At 38.1% G+C, this 18,161-nt stretch overlaps 1 protein-coding gene across 2 annotated transcripts in view; it reads left to right on the plus strand.

The window, feature by feature from the left end:
* Positions 1–5,786: 5,786 nt before the first annotated feature.
* Positions 5,787–18,161, plus strand: part of LOC307186789 (uncharacterized protein) — a 423,851-nt gene continuing 411,476 nt past the window's right edge. For both annotated transcript variants that reach the window (XR_013828462.1, XR_013828463.1), the window contains exon 1: positions 5,787–6,856. The gene's annotated coding sequence lies outside the window, so the exon portion shown is untranslated. The remainder of the gene's footprint in view (positions 6,857–18,161) is intronic.

The following is an 18,161-nucleotide window of genomic DNA, read 5'->3' on the forward strand; positions in this document are numbered from 1 at the left end:
AAGAGAAAATATGTCTCCAAAAATCTGACCCCACTAGAGTTTACTGCAGCTACTTCTGAGAAAAACTTAACATGTAGAGTTAGAATCCAGGCTGAACCTTCTCTCTCCCCTCAGAAAAAAATAATTTCCCCAGAACCAGGGCTAGGTGAGGGAGAGTGACTTGGGAGAGATGTGAGGCAAGTGACAAGGGTAGACCCAGAAGAAGAAAGGGATAGGTAATGTCTTGTCTCACAGAGGTCGCTTGCTACAGCTCATAAACAGAAAAGAGATGCTTGTCCAGTGAGCCTAGTGAAGAGGGGGAAAGGCACCCACAGAAGCTGAATGGCATGTATGGACATGGCATGTATAAGAAGGAGGGGCTCCAGAGGCAGTAACGGTGGAAGCAGAAGAGAAAGCGGGGCTAGTGGTGGTGATGGACTCCTCTGTCCAGACGAGCCTTGGAAGATGACCCAAGGATGAGGAGGGCCAGACCCCTCCATGCCTGGCACCATGTCAGCCTTCCCAACAACCCCAGCAGGTTAGACACATCCCTGGAGAAGGGAAAACCTAGAATTCATTGTGATTAATTGTCATTTCAGTAAAATGTGGCTCGACATAGAAATGACACTGAGTAATAGAATATAAAGTCATGGTTCTTTTTTAAACTTTATTTTGAAATTATGTCAAACCTATAGAAAGATCGCAAGAGTAGTACAAAGAATTGCCTCATCCTATCCACCCTGATTCTGTATGTATTCTCTCAGCCTTTCTTGATATATGTATATACCCGTTGTCATTTGTCTAGCCATTTGAGAACAAGTTGCAGTTGTGATGCTTCATTGCCTCTAAATATTACACTGTTTACCTCTCTGAAACAAGGAAACTCCCTTATCGTACATCCTTACTGGCCTCCAAATGAGAATATCAACAATGATACAACACTACCATCCAATCCACAGACAACATTTAAATTCCAGCAATTTCCTCAACAGTGTTTCTTTTTCCTTTGTGATCTAGAAACCCACACTGCATTTAGTCGTCATGACTCTGGTTTTGTTCAGTCTAGAACAATTCCTCAGTGTTTCCCTGAGGATCTTGATAATCTGATCCTCAACATGAGTTCAAATGATGTTATTTTCCTAACCCCACTCAGGCCATGCATTCTTGGCAAAAATAGCACCAAAATCACACTGTGCCCTTCTCTGTTCATTATAATGGAGGCACAGAAGTTGAGTCATCCTACCAATAGTGATGTTAATTTGATCACTTGGTCAGGTTCATGTGTACTAGGCATCACAATTTCCCCCTTTGTAATTTATTAGTTTTCTATGAGGAGAAATTCTGATAGTGTACTACTCTCCTGTAACTTACCAAACCTCCAACCAGCCTTAGCATTCATTGATGACTTCCTTCTGAATCAGCCATGAGTCTACAATAGTTGTCAAATGAGTGATTTTCCATTTTCATCATTCTATCATCATTTATTAGTTGTCATTCAACTATAAGGAAGAGCTTTTCCTTTTTGTCTATTGATTCATTTATTTATTATTTGTTTATATTATATGGACTTATTTTGTTATTTTTTAGTTTATTATTTATGGACTTACGAAGTCATATTTTGTTCAATGAGTTAGTAATCCATTACTCTTGTTAATTATTTGGATACAAATTGTTACAGATTTGGCTTCCCAAGCTGACTCCTATGTCTTTTTTGCATTTTCTTGATATTTGGCATAGCAAGATGTTCCAGGCTCATCTTGTTTCTGCCTCACCCCAGCCCTGGAATCAGCCATTTTTCTAAGAGGCTCTTGGTTCCTTTTGATGGAGGATGGTATTCAGAAACCAAGATCTGGGTGTTCGACATGATCATTGCTATTGGGATGGCATTGCTTCAAGGACCTCTCAGAAAACAGAACTAGGAAATACATGTACATATATTCATATATCTCTGTATATTGTTATATGTATCTTAGAATTGTAAAAAAGAATTCATACTAATATGTCTTACTTAAACTCTCCTGAAGATTCTTTCTATCCTTCTCTCTGTCCATGTCTGTAAATCTCTTCTCTGACAGTGAGAAACCACCCCCTCCACACACTACACACACACACACACACACACACACACACACACACACACACACACTAATTTGCTCAATCTCCCAACCACATGGGCTGCCTCTGCACCTGCCAGCTCTGCAGATGTCCCAACTCACAAGGCTTCCTTGGCTTCCAGCTACCAAGCTGATGCATCTATGCTGCACCCTCACCTGTTTGCTGGCCTGCAGCAGCTGACCCTCTGTGCTGAGAATATATTTCTTACACACCTGATTTTTATGGGCACTTACGTGTTTTTTTCAGAATTATTACTTGTCTGAAACTCTAAATCAAGTCTCATTTAAAATAATACCTTCTTGAAATCCTCTCAGGTCCTCCAAATGGGAATAGCTCCTTCCTACTTTTTGTCTTTCCCATTCTCACATCTGTCCTCAGGCCATTAGGTCTTTGGGAGACCACGTATGCCGTTGGTTGACTGGATACATCTTGGCCTGCTTATTTCTGGCAGTTGTTTCCCGTGAAACAATGGGAATTGGATGAGTTCTCTTTCTTTTCTCCATGTAACCTTTGAACAGATATTGTTGATGACCTGCCTGCTAACAAACACTGCATTGTATCTGCCCTTCCATTTTCATCGCCCACAGTTGCATCCAGTGTGTTCTGTGTATTTATGCCTGGTCTCTTAAAGCTGGCCGTATTCTGGGGATGCTCCTCTTTGCCCACATTTTGACTAATTTTCTCCCAACTCCTGTAACCATTCAACTCAAGATCTCCAAAGCTTACAAAGGGTCAACCTCTTCTGGGATTGGTGTTTAGTGCCTCTGTCACAAAGTGTATGGTTCTCCTAACAGTTGTGCACACATCTCACATTAAACTGTTAGTTCCTCAATTGATTTTTACGTACTCTATAGAACATAAACCAAAGCCTTGCACATGAAAGGGACTCAACTGATATTTCCTAAATTTGAGTATGTGATAAACTACTTTTCTCTGACATCTCACACTAAGACAATTCCATATCTGGTTCATTAATTTGTGGCTAGGATTTGGTTTAATGATTAGTTCTAACATTATAGTTCTACCCAATCTAATGTGGTCCAGTGTAGCGTAGCGTGACAGAGTACAATTCAAGAAAATTTCTTGAAAACAATTAAAAATGATGTATTTTTGTTATGTTCAATGCATTTATTTGGAACTTCCAAAAGCCTTGGATTAATGTTAAAGTAATTTTCTAGAGAAAACCACATTTAAGGAAACAAATTATTGATTTCTTTCAGGATTCTCAGTTTCCATAATCCCAGAGTTTTTCACCCGTTTGACGAATTAGAACATCATACATTGAATTTTATTGGCCATTCACATGTTTTCCAGGCTATGGCTTGTTATTCAGAGGATAAATTCATAGTTCAGAGACATTCATTCTCACTGTAAACACTTTAAAATACAATATGTAAAATGCAAATTGTTTTTTAAAAGTTGCCATGTGTTAAATAACCTACTTACTGGACAATATAGAAATACTTCAAATAAATATAAAACTAAAATAATATTCTATGTACTTCATCTCTGGAACCTATAGGTCAACTGATGTTCAATTTTGTTTCTTGTGGGCTTTTTCTGATAGCCTAGTAAGAACCTTAGAGGTAAATTTATAATTTGAGCTCTGTGTGCAACTGTTCTAACTCCAGTTTTTAAGACATTTTCCTTAATAAATGGATGTGCAATTATAGTATCTATCTGAGTTGCATGCACAGAGAGGGTCTTAATATTTGGTCATTCAGTACATTTCAACATAAAGGCTTGCTCATGCTCTAATTACTACTAAAGCAGGCTCTTTATCAGTCCAGTGTTCCATCCACTTAAAAACTGGATATACACTGAGAATTTGGCCAACATTAAGCCCTTGCTGCCATGAACTGTTCACTTAATAAGAACTTGACATGATATAGGTAAATGAATAGGTTTTCTTGGGTTTCACTTTTGTTCCTCTCTTCTTGTTCATCTCTTTACATTTGTGAAACTCATTCTTATTTTAAGATTCTTGAGTACACAAGAGAAACTGCTCAGTAGTTCCATATGCCTTTTCAATGGAAACAGCAAGATTTTTGCTAGAAGTGCTAGTTTTAATGGAGCTCGTTTTAAAAATATAGAATATGGCAGAATCTTTAAGAAAAAAGGAGAACCTTCAGGTTTTTTTTTCATTAAAAAAAATTTTTTTTTGGCTGCATTGGGTCTTCATTGCTGCGCGCGGGCTTTCTCTAGTTGCGGTGAGCGGGGTCTACTCTTCATTGCGGTGTGCAGGCTTCTCGTTGTGCTGGTTTCTCTTGTTGCGGAGCATGGGCTCTAGGCGCGCGGGCTCAGTAGCTGTGGCTTGCAGGCTCTAGAGCGCAGGCCCAGTAGTTGTGGCGCACGGGCTTAGTTGCTCCATGGCATGTGGGATCTTCCCAGACCAGGGATCGAACCTGTGTCCCCTGCATTGGCAGGTGGATTCTTAACCACTGCGCCACCAGGGAAGTCTGAACCTTCAGTTTTTACACAAGCACTGTCACCATGGGTGATTCCATACTTCATATATCAGGTCAAACACCTAAAAGAACACATAAAGCTGAAAATTGGAAATAAAGTCTTTTACTTTTTTGTCAATTAGTATAACATAATCCTGCATTTTGATAGTCATCCAAATTTGCTCTGTAGGACCCTTGAAAGACCGAAGAACCTACACTGTTTTTCATATTTTGGTGTGAAAACTCAGATTTAGTTACCATGATGGTTTCCTCCTCTGCCTAGGTAGACCAGGTATCTTCACAGTCGCTATTCTAAAGTTTGTCTATAGACCATATGAACAGGAACTAATAATAACCCAGAACAGGGTTTGGCTTACCATGGAGTAAGTTTTCAATAAATATTTGTTGGCTTGAAATCGCCTTGTGAGGCACTGATGAGAAATCATCAGATATCAATGCTGTCTGCTGACCTTTATTCACAGTCGCTTTCAAGTCAGACATCAAGCCTGCTTTCCATTCTCAGTCTGGAGAACCTATTATCCTTAAAGGCTTTTTTTGCAAAATACATTATCAGTAAAAGCAAAATACGCCATTAGAAAAATAGTAAACTCAGTAAACTATTTTACACAGTAGTAAAAAATAAAATCAGTCATGTCTCCTCTTCCCCTATAATGTGAGATACTGCAAATTTCTAGGCGTCAAAAACCATAATAAATGTGCCCCAGGGAAACCATAATACCTCTAAAAATTCACATATGTATTCTCACCAGAAAAATTTGCCTTTGCTTCTTTGTGTTGGAACAATCATCCACGTTTTCTTGCAAAATAAACATTACATATGGTACCTAGAAGGCTCAATTGTTGGATGTAATTTTAAGTTCAATAACATACTGAAAGGGGAAACACTCACAGTTGGAGTTAGAAATTCTATTTTACTTGAAGCTTTGGATATAGGTTGAACTGAAGACAGAAATTATGGCATAAGTCTTATCAAAACTGGGTTCAGTCACAATGTTACAAAAAACGAATTGTGCCAGTCTTCTGACTATCCAATAAAGAAATGACCGTAAAAGAGAGCCCTTGCTTAGAACACAACATAGGTTTCCACAGCTAACAGTACGTTTTAGTAAAAACCCAGCCATATTCCTTTCATAAGTCATAGTTTATTTCCAATTTAGTAAAACTCTGAAGAATGAAATGAGGCCTTGCTCTTTTTTTTTTTTTTTTTTTTGCGGTATGCGGGCCTCTCACTGTTGTGGCCTCTCCCGTTGCGGAACACAGACTCCGGACGCGCAGGCTCAGCGGCCATGGCTCACGGGCCCAGCCGCTCCGCGGCATGTAGGATCTTCCCGGGCCGGGGCACAGAACCCGTGTCCCCTACATCGGCAGGCGGACTCTCAACCACTGCGCCAGCAGGGAAGCCCCGAGGCCTTGCTTTTAGGACCTTATTCCAACGCACTAGCCATTCAAGAAACTTGTTGCCGAGCTCCATCGGTAGCGGGAGTGGAGAGTAGACCCCGGTCGGCCCTGGGCAGCCCTGCCGCCGTCCGAGTTACCATCACACCGCGAGGAGCGCAGCTGCCTGGGTCCCCCCCTCCCCCCTCCCCGCCGCACCCGTGAGCTGGGAGGCCGACACCCCGCGTCCGAGCCTCCCCGCTTCAGCACGGCGAACACCAAGCCGGGAATCATCCACATCCGCCGCGCCTGCCGGCGGGGACCATCCACATCCGCCGCGCCTGCTGGCTGGCACCGCGACAACAACACAAGGAAGGTTTTGAGAACAAATATTTACTGTAAGAAACGGATGTGGTTTCCTCCACAGTGAAGGACTCCAAGGAAGATGTATTTGTACAGCCGACTGCCGTAAAGAATTACCCAGGAAGTCCTCTCGCGGTGTAGGGGATGGAGAGACTGTGGAGTTTGTGGTGGAGAAAAGATTGCGGGGGCAGTCGATGTGCAGCAGAGCGGAATCGTTCTAGAGGCGTTCCCTGTCACAGGGGATGCAACACAATGACCAGCAGAATGGCCAGAATGGTGAGAGTGGGGGAAAGAGTGAAGGATGGAAGATGCTCCCCAAGGCCAGGCCGCACAGCGCCGGCCCTGACTCAGGCCACGGTGCCGACTCCCCTGCGGAGACGCACGCTTTGGGCACCATCGCGGTGCTCCAGCCCTCGTGTGCAGGGAGAAGGAACGGAGGGTGCTGCCAGCCAGAGTGCCCAGAGCAAGGTAGACCAGTGAGACAGAATGTGACCGAGGTTAGAGATCGCGATTCCGCAGATATCACGAGGAAGTAAGGAAGGAACATGACACCAGGAGTAAGTAGAGCTAAGTTCTAGTTCCAGTTCTGTCCCTTGTTCGTTGTATAATCTGGAACAATTCATGTCACCTTTTTGGGTCTCAGTTTCCTTTTTACAAGGGAAATAATTGGGAAAATGAGCACTAATATCCTTTCTTGCTTTAAAATTGGATAAATTGTGTTCATCACTATTGTTTTTGTGCCCAGGAGTTACCAATGAATTTCACGTGAAATTAAAACAAGTTTATTCTATGTTTTAAAAAAGGTCATCATTTTGAGTATTAGTGAAGAGGAAATAAAGGATGGAATTAAATTTATTGCCTGTCTTCATGACCCAGAGCTTCAGATACCCCTAGAGGTCCTCTGAGCAGCCCATCTGCACAATGGGAACACCACTTCCCCATTTGCTAGTGGAAAAGGAGATGTGCAACAGTCAGCCCACTCCACTTGCCCAACTGTGCTGGCTCTTCCCCTGTTCTCTTTTCCTCTCTATTTAGTATATCATGTTCACTTTCTCATTCTGTTGGGTGGTACTGGATTCACTCTTGCCTCACTCTGTCTTCTTGGTTGCTACTTGATTTCAAAGTGCTTTTGCCTAAATTTATTTAATTCTAAATTTATTTAGTTAAATTTATTTATTAATTTATTTAATATTAACTCTGTCTACATCCTACCTATAACTTGAGTGGCAGGGGGTAAATAAAACATATTGAAATCCTTGGAGACCAGGTTTAAATAACCGTGAGGTGTTATTGATAGGTCATTCAGCTTATAAAAGTTGACTACTCTGATTTTTGCATATGTTAGCAACCTATTTGGAATGATTGCAATGACATTTATGTATGACTGACTCTGGGAATCTGGCCTTAGGGACCGTTTGGAAAAGAGCATAGTTTGTTTAATTGAAATTTCTGTCATAATTTCCCATGTCAAAGCAACTAAGTTTACATTCAGTGGTAGTTGTTGAGTTTAGAAGAAACAGAATGTTTGAGTTTTTACACTATGCATGTGACTGTGAACATCAGTCTGCCAAAAAAGGTATATGTAGCATCATACATGGAGCCTGACTTGTGCAGGAAAAACTGCCAGACAGAAAGGGAATTATTTAAAATATCAGGGTTTTCCACATTGGTTCTTCTTTGCCTTAAGGGAAAGAAGCGGATGTAAAGACATCTGGAAAACTTTCATAAAGTGAGGATTTTACTTATCTACCTCTGGGTTGATAGCTTTAATTTCCAAACTCTTTAACTGTAATGGGAATACATTTGCTCATCCCTCTGTGGAGTATGGTAGGAGAGAGGGAGGGCAAGACCTATTACAAATAACAGCCCAGTGTGGCTACATCTTCCACATGCTGAAATTAAAGGTTTTTTAAACTGGAGAATGCAAGGGTACCTAAGAGACTTATTTATGTAGTAGTGGATATTAAACCTAAGCCCTTTTGTCCATTCTGTAGTGTAAATTGGAGAACATTTTTCTGTTTTTCCATCTGGATATGTTTGCTGTGATAGATCACTGACATGACTTTACTATAAGGGAAAAATATATTAAAAAAAAAAAACAGCAAAAGAAAGAAGATTGAAGTGGGACCTGTGATTAGGATATGTAGAGTAAGGGTTCTTCTTTTTAGCTCTTCACTCTTCTGTTGCATCTGAAGATTTTACTTTTGTGCTGATTTGGGAACTTGTGCTTACTTTTGTGTGTCTCTTCTTTTATTGATGGTCTTAAGCTTTAGAGTTTTTGCAACTGAATTACAGCTTTATTTGTAGATGTGTGTGCTGAGTGCTATTGGACTAGACCAGAGGTTCTCAAAACACTGGTGTGAGAAGTAAAGAGCAGAAAGTGTGGGAAAAAATTTCTTTGATAAACAGGCAGGACTGTCACTAGCGGTTTCAAATACAAGGAAGAGGCTTTAGTTGTTGAGTTCTACAGCTTGTATGTTGGCTTCTATTATTCATGGGAGGAGTTGCTGACAATGCTTTGGGAAAACTTAGAAATTGTATGTATGGAATTTTAGCAACATAGATTTTGAAGTGCTTTTGAAGGTAAGAGTTATTTAAGAAGAGCCCAGACTGCAGACAAAAAAAATATATAAGGTGAACTTTAATTTTGCACAAATGACCTGCAAGTTATAGTCTGTTATAAATTGTTTTTGGGAAATATATATTTATTTGAAACCTATTCCCCACCTTTCAATCTGATGCAAACTTCGGTCATTCTACATAGAATTACTACTGTCAGTTCTCTAATTACATGCAAAAAATAAAATGGAGTGAAAGTTTTAGAACTGCTAAACCTTAGAGCTTGAGTTTCTAAAATGTTCTGGGTTGTTTTAGTGGAATGCCAGGATATACAGTGTCATGAATGAGCGTCTGTTGGCTTGATCTTTCTACTGTTGAGCACATTCCTTATTTTTTTCAGCAAAACTTTGTCTCCTTCTCCCTGTTTGTTAGTTTTCTTTAAGTTATTGTGATTTCCATTGTAGATGAGGAGGAAAAATTCAAAGATATATTACTCTCCTAGTATACCAATAGCTTAGAAGAAGCCACATCATTTAGGAGCTTCTTGATAAGCTGACCTCAAGAATTCCTGAATTTACAGAATCATTTCAGGTTAACTCCACTATTTTAGAAATGGGTTGCATATGTTTATCTTATTTCTTTTGATTTTCATTTTCAGTGGTATGCATTTTGTACAGTTAACAACTTATGGTTTCTTTACTATTTACTTGGACTGCAGTGCATTGTAGTATATATTCCTCATGGTGGAACAGTTTCCAGATGGCCTATGTATTGTGTAATGGTATATATATATATATATTTTTTTTTCCCCTAATATGGGGCAAGCAATAACCATTTTTAAGAGAAGGTGGGAATACCCAACAAGTATGTCTTTAGGCACTCATGCTTTGGGTGACTTTCCTATCTTGCCTACTCACCAGTGACTTGTAGACTTATCTAGTAGGGATGGGCAAAAAGCAAAACTAGAAATATTTCTCTCTAAGAAGAAAAATGCAAAAGAATGTCTAACACATAGAGCATCATGCAATTTCCCCTTGAAATGCCAATAGAAAACATCTAGAGTAAAGAGAAAATGATCATGAGACCTCTTCCTTGACGCCTATGGGTGGCTTTTGTTTCTAAACTCCTTAATTATAACAAGAATTGTCTTAGTTAATCTATCTTCGACATTGATGGGGGAAGAAAAGGCCATTAATTTCTAGTTTTATATGTTTAAAACCATTTACTTACTCTTTTCTCATCTTTCCTTAAACCTAAGCATTATTTTGACTTTGATATGTAATTCTTGTTTCATTATAAAAAGGAGCACATAGTATATGAAATAAGTTGCTCTTCATTTTAACTAACACTGTCAATTTTATTTGTAATTATTATGTAGTTAACATGTTAATGATGTATGTTTTAGGTTTTTATTACTTAGAAACTTGCAAATTACTTTTTTAAGAATGTATTTCATAATTACTAGGCTAGGTTATTTTGTGGTATGTCAAAATTCACTGAAATAAAATTAGAAAATTGAGAAGAATCTTTGTTATAAGTCATTTGCAACCAATTATGAAGACTTTCAAAATACTGTCTCATAGAGACACAGATGTGGTGACAATAGTAGAGGCCACATAGAATAACATATGGCTAGTCATTTAAGGGAGATAGTCCCATCTAGATAGGTCTGTTATCTGTTAAATTGTTTGCGCCTTCATTATAAATTCTGTAGATTGTTTATTCAGTTTTTAGAGAGGACAGTATGGCCATATATCTCACTTAGAATGTACATGTTTATGAAGCTATATAGCACTACATTTTGAAGAGAGTGATTTTGGTCTCTCTTTTTTTTTAAAAGACAGTTTTCTGAGACTATTGTCCCTGCAGGAATCAGTTTATACCGCTAGGGGTCAGTCTACATGAACAGATGTCCATGTATATCGCTTAGGTGTCCAGTTTTAGGACAGTGTTATCATTTGATTTCATGCAGTATCTTTTCATTTGGGGATAGAAGAATCTCCTTGGACACTTACATGGTAATATACAGCTTCTTGCATCCTGAATTTTCTAGCTATACTCTTGACAGGACATTTCTCGAAGGATTTCAATATACAGCTTAACTGTTCTTTTCCCTTACCTGTCTCGTTTCTCTTCTCTCTGATGTCAATTCAGAGCCTTCATCTAATTTAATATGTAAGAACAAGAGAATGGCTAACAACAAAGGAATCATAGGTCAGGGTCTTCCCCAAACCGTTATGAATGGGACTGAAGATGACAGTTGCTCACGGAATGACTGGATTTGGAGGGTGACTGACATGTGGGAGTTATGTTTGAGGGTGGCTTTTTAACTCTGATGCCTTATCAAACTGCTGGTTTCTGTTACAGTATTTTTTTCCCCACATTTCCTCTGGTATCTGGAAGACAGTGAGGTCTGTCTTCCTCACTGCATTGTAAGTTCTTCCCAGGCAGGGGCTGTATCTTACCCATCTTTCTTCCAGTACTTAGCACAATGTTTGACACATAGTTGGCACTGATTGTATTTTTTGAACTGAACCGAACTCAGTAAATACTAACATGCCAGAATGACCTACTACATTATTTTTATTGGTAGAGAAATATTAAACATCAATGGAAGTACCCATGGCATGATGGCCAAAAATATAATGACCCATTCTTCTTTTTGTTTCTAAAGAAGGAGAAGAATGTACATAGTTTAAAGTAATTGGGACAATCTGGAACTCTTATCAAGCTAATAATTGTTCTGAGAAAAGAGAAATGCCTCTAATTTTTAGGTAAAACTCAGAAATATTCCCATCTTTCTCCGAGGAGGGCATTCTTGTTAGTTTGGAGACAACAAGGCTTATTTCTCAGAACAGCCTTCATGTTAAGTATAACATCACACTGGCCATGTTAGAAAATTAGTTTAAAATCATAGAATCCGGCTTTCAGTATTGGAAAGGAACTTATTGTTTGTCTAGCTCACATCATTGTGAGAAATATTATTCCCTTTTAAGCATAATGAGCACCAAAGTTTGTTAAAAGGGTGATGGCTTTAGTAATGATACTAAATGATATAACATATATGTGTGTGTATATATATATATATATATATATATATATGTACTTATACTAAATTATGTACTTATTATGCTGTGATCAAAAATGAGGTTCAACTTGTGACCACTGGGAGTCACTGTGTAGCTGTCACAGCTAAGGAGGCCCCCCACACCATCCACACCAGCTTGCTGGGCTGCCGGGGAGATAACACACTCATCTCTTTTCCCCAACCACTGGCATTTATCCATTTGCCAACCGGTAGTTATTAAGTGTCCACAGAGAGCTGGGTGCTGTGTTAAATTAGGCAACACAGTGAGAACAAGCTGCCTGTGTGGCTAGCCCTGTTTCCCCTCTCCCAACCCCCTCCCCAGCAAAGCTCTTTAAATCTCCCTTATGATTTATGTTTTATTTATTTATTATTATTTATACATTTATTTATGAGGTTTTGTCTTTTCTACTAGAGATCCTTGAGAGAGAGGTCTACATTTTTATTTTGTAATTGTTAATCCCATTGACCGGTTTGTAGTAGATCCTTATTACATGTTTGTTGAGTGACTGGTTGCTATGCCAGTTATTTCCTCTTGTTTTTTTTATTTTGCTGTTATTTCTTCTTGACTGCACTACTATCCAGTTATTACTACCTGCCCTGCATCACTCCCTGCTCACTGTCCTTTAATGCTATTGCAATAATGAAATGGTTATAGGTGAACACTTTTCCTCTCATATCAATTATTCTTTCTTCCTCATTCTGCTGTAACGGTTTAGAGGTCTTGTTTATACCACATCAGAAGTGAATGACATCATTTATCAGCGGCAGCATTAACAGTCTCACTTTTGTTAGTGGGAACTAGAATTGAACAATGTGTGGAAGACACCATAGGAATTTAGAAATGTGAGTGATTCCATTTAGATTAGATCTGTCATGATTGACTCTAGAAAATTGAATTTTGCCTCTGGCTTTGAAGTAATGAGACATTCCATTCTCTGGAATGGAGAGCAGAGGACGTTTTGGGGAGAGATGTTAAGTTATGTCTTGGCAATAAGGAGAAGAATTTATGTCTAAAAATGAGAACATGTGTGGGGGGAAAGTGGGAAAAACTATCAAAGAGGCAGTGAGTCCATTTTGTGAAATACCTAGGATGTATTTCTAATCATGAGTTTTGGGACCGTAATATTGAATAGATCATGCTTAAGATTGGACCTTGAAGGCCACTTCTCATTGTATACCTTACTCTTCTTGCTAGAACAACTGGTGTTCTCTGTAGGTACTACATCTGGAGTTATCATATCCAGTAATTTTTTCTGACACTTGCTATTACTAACAATACAAGTCTAAATATTGCCAGAGGGTCTCAACTTTCTTGCAGAAAAGTTGGCATTTCATCCAAAGAATGGCATTTCACCTGCTTTTGCAGATGACAACTGCTGGAACATATGAGGCCCGAAGGTGACCCAGTGTTTGGACACCTGATTTGTTACAAAGAGAGCATAGAGCTCCAAGTCATATCACAGATTTTCCATTTTTCCTTTGGCTTCCATTTAAAAAAAATATTCTCCTGGAAAACTTTCTGCCAGACTAGGAACCACAGATGCCGAACTTACGTGATAAAACATTGAGGCCCTTGAGGATAAATTGGTGACAGGGAAAAGTTGCTTGTTGAATTAATTAAATTTGTATCTTTAAATATTTTAATTATTAGGTAAGTAGAAATGTGTGCTTAGGGTATAATTAGTTGTATAATTCTAGTTTTATTCTATTCACTCTTTTCTTAACTTCTCTCCTTCATGCTATGTTTAAGGATTGCCAATTAAGGGGAACAACCCTTTTTTCCCATAATTGAGAACCAACCTTTATTCCCATAATTGCATAGACACTTCTGTTCTTGTTAATGCCAATAAATTTTTAGTCCCATTAAGGGAAATGGATCTTTATTTTTGTGAAAGTTGTAGAATGAGATGGCTGGAACCTCACAGGTAATAAAGACCAGACAAACTGATTAAATGAAGAAAACCATAAAGAAAACAATTGATTTATGGTAATGATTTTTTGTTGTCCAAAAAAGTCTCCGTAATTAAATTTTCTTCCATGGGAATAATAGTGAAGGAGCCTACAGAAATTATATGTGTGTATGTCTGATTTCAGGCTATGTATTTTATTATTTTATGGGATTAGCTCATATACCCTGAACACTCACTTACGTGTAGAGCATGTTGTTCAACCTATAAGAGGAGGTCAACCACAATTTTTAAATCAACAACTGAAAGAGATAGCGTACCTGGTATAAAAACATCTTACTTCACATTCTAAGGACTGGTAAGAGACCGTGTTAATCCTATGTCTACCCAAGGCTTGCAGTATGATTGGAAAAAAAAAAATCTCAATGGGTATATACCATTTAACTCAGTAGCTATTTCTATAGATTTTAACTTTCTATTTTTGAAAATAGATTAATAATTAAACTAATTATTGTAGTAAAAGTGTCCGTAAATAATTGTGTGCAAATTGATTTTCAAAATGTAATTATCATGTAAGTGTACCAAAAATAGTTTCCTATTAAAAAAATTGCGGAGTGTTTTTGGTAATTAACCTTTTAAATATTGTAAATAACCTTTACATAGATAAAATGTAAATTACATTTAGTAAGCCAGAATTTTTCTTATATATTGAGATCTCTTAAAAATTGGTCAAATATGTAACTTCCTTCTATTTGGGATTAATAAAAGATACACCTACAGTGTTTCTTCTAAATGACACTAGAAGCATACTTACCACTGAGCTTGACCTAAATATTGAGATAAGAGGGTAGAATGGGTCTGGAATGGGTCTGCAGGCCATCAAAACAATCAAATTAAAATTAAACAGTTTTGTCAGTCATAAAGATGGATATTTTATACTAAACACATTCAATCATTTACTGAAATTTTTACTTTAAGTAAAAAATTTGAATGGTGTGAGGCTGAGGCTCTATAAATACAGCTATAAAACATAATACAAAAAATCATATGAACACGTGAGATAAATCTGTGAAGTTATTGGACAAAATTTTCAAAAATAATGGGAATAAGTACCTAAAATATTTTAATTCCTATTCCTTCAAAATCACTTACTGAACATGAATTCTGATTTATATTTGTGTTTTTAATCTACCTCTTCCATTTCTCACCAGGGTCGAGTGGTTAATCTTATATGAAAGGAAAAACCGAATGAACAAAATAGTGGTAAATGTAAACTGAGTTCATATATGACCACTTGGTCTTGAAGCAGTAGAAAAATTATTTTATGCATAAATGGTCATTTGTCCCAAAATACTTCCTAGATAAATAGAGAAAGTAATTTTCAGGTCATAACTTTTTGACAGCATAAAGGAATTTCTTTTTTAAAAAGGTACATCTTCCTATAGAGTAGTAAGAAAAATCAGAAAGAATGCTTTAGAAAGGGGAAACTAGGAAATAAGGATATCCAGTGACCAGTACGTCTCCCTCAACACATAGATGGGGAAACTGAGCTGTGGAGAGAGATAAACGCAAGCTTGTCTACTTTTTTCTCTTAACTTTTTATTATAAAGACATTTTTAACATGCATAAAAGTAAAATGAGTAGCACAGGACTCTGCTGTCCTATATGGTAATCACTGGCAATGTGGCTGTAGAGCACTTCAAAGGTGGCTAGTGACACATGTTGAAATGATAATGTTTTAGGTATATTGAGTTAAATATATTTTAAAATGAATTTCACCTATTTCTTTTTACTCTTCAAAATGTGGTGGCAACTAGAAAATTTGAAACTATATATATGGCTTACATTATATTTTTATTGGACAGCGCTGGCGTAGAATCCCCATTTACTTACACCCACTTCAACAGTCATCAACTCATGACTTGTCTTGTTTCATTTATACCCCATGTACTTTAGAACTGCCTATGGTCATACTGGTAATTGGTCCCAGCTTTGGCATGGAACACCTGCTTGTTGGCTAGTGCTCTTTCCACTACTATACTTTTAAATTGAAGTCTTTTTTGTGTTTGCTAGCTTTACTGTCTCCCAATTATGTAAGATCACATCTCTGAGAGTTACTGACTTTGACAGGTTAATAATGCATTCATTCATTTCCTTTACAGACCATTATTTTAATTTAATTGATAAAGATTCTTGGGTCAGATTCTCCATTTACTTTACTAAGTAGGGTGGTCTCATTTGTAAATCATTGCTCATTCTTCCAAAATCCTGATCACCTAAGGATAGCAATGGAGTTAGTGCCTCTCAGCTTACGCTTCTCATTTATATTTTTCATGCAAAGTTTCATTATTCACTGATAGTAGATGTTAAAAAAGCATAATTGTTCAATAATCAATAAACATATTCGTTGAATATTTATCATATTGAAAGCTCAGTGCGGGTGTACGTACCATCCCCCTCCCACCACGATCCATCATTCAGAGAGTTAGTAGTCATGGGGTGGAAAGAGAGAGAAGGAAACACAAATTTGGTTCCAGATATGCTGGACCTGAAGTGTCAGGAAGAGATCAAAGCAGAAATGTCTGGAGATTAGCAACAGCTGAGCTACTGGGGAAAACGTTTTCTATATAGACAGTTCTCTTCAGTGATGACTTCTTGAATCAAAGAGGAAAACATTTTGATAAAACTATTTATTATAGAAATATGCTCTTTCAGGGAATATTTACAATTTAGTTTCTTCATATATGTTTATTTACCTTTGTTATAGTTATTTCAGTGAAGTACACTATTCGTATTTTAAAAAACATAGTTGTGTTATTTGGGTGTATGTAAACCATTAGCAGAACTATTTAATATGTTTTTTAACTTAATTACAAACCTGACTTAACTTCTGCATTTCCATCTTGGAAAACTGCATGGGCTTTATCACAGAAAATCTGAGAGTTTTGAATTTTTCCTTTTTCTTGAGGTCAACACTTAGAGAAGGTATCTGCCATTTACCTTCCAGGGTGATTTAGGTGGAAGTGATGATGTCTTTTGGTCGACTGTCTTCTACGTGCTCCACAGAGCCACATCCACTTGGGAAACTGACCTGTAAGGACCATGTCAGCTGGCTCCCTTGCCCTCCTGTCCCCTGGTTAGGTGAGGACAGTGGGGAAAACCAGTGGGAGATAGGAAGTAGGGAGGAACATGAACTTTGGGACCTATTCCTCTTCTCTTCCTGTGGGGTTGCTAGGGGTGGCTGCTGTCTACCCAGCCTCTCTGTCTCTGGGTTTTGGTCTCCACTCACTCCCCTGCAGACCTAGGGTTGCTAACGCCCCACCTATTAAAAGGCCAGGGGTACTGCCTCATCCCTTCTGGGCTTTTCACCCCTGCCTGTACATTTATAAAATCTTTATATTAAATTCCCCTTAAACGATCCTAATTTGAATGTGCCATCTGTTTTTTGTGGGATCCAAAAGTGTATGAGGATTTCCAGCCCTGGCTCTTCATGTTGGAATTCTGGTTTGACCCTGGATACCTCAGCATTCTCACCTCAGAAGCTGAGTTTCTACTTGGAAAATAAATTAGCATGTTACTGGAGGCTCTGGGCCATTGAGCAAATGCTATAGAACAAGGGTTTTCTCACATTCCTTTCTAATAATAAAATGTATGCTTCACCAGAATGAAATATAGAACTGACATTCCAGAATGTACTTGAAAACTAAACAATTCTTCAAGGTATACTTTAAACTAAGGAATGAGGTGGCAGCTGCAGTCCTGAAGTCAATACACTTGGGCTTGACTTTAAATCGACGCCACAGACACATTTGGCCTCATGTTGCAGGCAACGGCATTAAGTCCTAGTGCACTTAAGAGCTTCAGGTTTCTAATAAGCATTTTCTTCAAAGCAGTGGCTTGATTTGCTCTGTGATTTTTGTCAAGTGCATATCATATCAAAGGATAAGTGTTTGCCAAAGGCTTTCTTCAGCCACAAAAAGGGGAGTTTTGTTTGAAGAAAGTTAAGTTGCACTGACTGGCTCCCACTGGGAAGATGAAAGGAATGACTGGATTTCCTGTTACTCTGTTGTTGTTGTTTGTATCCCTCAAATATTTTAATCAACATGAAAGGACTTGTCGCACTGTGAGAGCAGTGCAATTTGAGAAAGCCATTCAAAGGCCGCCAAATAGATTCACAGCTAATAAAATTGTATTTGTCTGTAGTGTTAAAGACCAGATTTATGGGAGTAATAAGGGCCAGAATGCCAGGCATGGAAAGAGAGATTATTATTATCAGGAGATTATTTTCCAAATGCATTTCTCCACTGC

Source organism: Stenella coeruleoalba (assembly GCF_951394435.1).
Source record: "Stenella coeruleoalba genome assembly, chromosome: 5".
NCBI classification, from domain to species: Eukaryota; Metazoa; Chordata; class Mammalia; order Artiodactyla; family Delphinidae; genus Stenella; species Stenella coeruleoalba.